The 1,521-nt window shown below is 40.6% G+C and overlaps 1 non-coding gene across 1 annotated transcript; it reads left to right on the top strand.

The window, feature by feature from the left end:
- The first annotated feature begins 473 nt into the window (after positions 1-473).
- TRNAI-UAU (transfer RNA isoleucine (anticodon UAU)) lies at positions 474-567 on the top strand. Its single transcript has 2 exons — positions 474-511; positions 532-567. It is a non-coding gene; the product is annotated as a tRNA-Ile (tRNA).
- Positions 568-1,521: the final 954 nt, after the last annotated feature.

Here is a 1,521-nt window from a genome sequence, read left to right as displayed (position 1 = left end):
TTTTCTTCATTGATTTTGTCATTGATTTTGCATGTTAATTTTCTAATTCAAACAAACTGCTTGTCTGCAGTGTCCTGGTTCTCCGTATCCTATTTTATTTTCTAATAGGTCATAGGGCTAGGCAGAGCCCTTATACACAGCTGCACGCACATGTATAAAGTTTAACTCAATTAAATTCATTCAGAATCCGTTTCTAAAGGTGTGCAGGTTGTCACCCCTACTGGCCTATAGCGGTCTAGCATACGGAAAAGTGCAGTCACTAGAAAGGCAACGAAGCAACTCTGACTCGCATTACTAGCATTAACTAAGAGTTCGTGAGATGCACGTATGTCTTGTGTGCCTCTATGTTCCTTCGAATTTAAAAGTATAAAGTGTGAAGAAATAGCAAAAATAATACACTAGAAAAAAAATCTCACGCATGCTCACTTCACCCACTATGGTGTATAAAGAAATCTGCGACTGAAGATGTCAGAGCTCCAGTGGCGCAATCGGTTAGCGCGCGGTACTTATACAGCAGTACAAAGCAAAGCAATGCCGAGGTTGTGAGTTCGAGCCTCACCTGGAGCACATCCTTTTTAAAAATCACATTAGAACAGTAAATGTTTTAGAATGTTTGCCATGTAGCGATATGCAGCTCTTCGCTCGTCCCATTCCGCCAAGCAGATGACAACATAAATTATTTTACGATATAGTTATGCTTAGAAAAAACAAGCTTTTTGCTGCCCGGTGCAAACTGACAAGTCATATTTTTGGGGGGTCACATATGACAATTCCCTACCAAATTAACCATTTTAAATACATTTTATACCTATACAAATAAACAAGTATGACCTTTTAAAGTACTAACAATAGTAAAATGATATATTTAAAACTCCATGTAACAATAGCATTTTACTCCTGAACGAATTAATAACATATAACTTTGCATGTGACGCAAATAATGCGCAACACAACAGTTCCTAAAACATTACTTCTGATTTCCACCCTGCGCTACAATGCTCAGAATACCAAGGCCTATCAGTAAATAACGACATATTCAAAGATGGCGGCTTTGAATACTCCTGTAAAAGCAGAGCTTTGCCTTTCTTCTGTTTTCGTAGCTCAAAATGCCAGCTTAAACAGAAGCACTGAAGTAGGTACCATCCAGGAATATTAGAGAATGAAAGAACCCTGGGGTTCTGATATGCCGTTTTGAAAATAATTGTTTAAAACACACTGAATTATGACGTTTCCATAAACACCTCAATGCCAGCGTTACAAAGACGCACACGTCAGCCATGGCTCTCAGGAGCTACATTCGTAGCCACGCCCCTCGCAAACGGCAGTCGTCCTTGGCCCGTGGCTGGGTCTCAGAACACACATTCCCAGCCACGCCCCGCCTCGCAAACGTTAGTCGTCCGCATGTCCTTGGCGTGTGGCACAGCCAAGCCCATTTTTTAGACACATCCAGTTTAAGAATTGACTAGGGTTTTTTGTGCATTTGCAATATTTTGCTATCTCCCTGGAGTTGTGTATTTCTTC

Source organism: Triturus cristatus, chromosome 6, assembly GCF_964204655.1.
Source record: "Triturus cristatus chromosome 6, aTriCri1.1, whole genome shotgun sequence".
NCBI lineage: Eukaryota > Metazoa > Chordata > Amphibia > Caudata > Salamandridae > Triturus > Triturus cristatus.
Note: the sequence above shows the minus strand (reverse complement) of the source record. Positions and strands in the feature narration are given on the sequence as shown.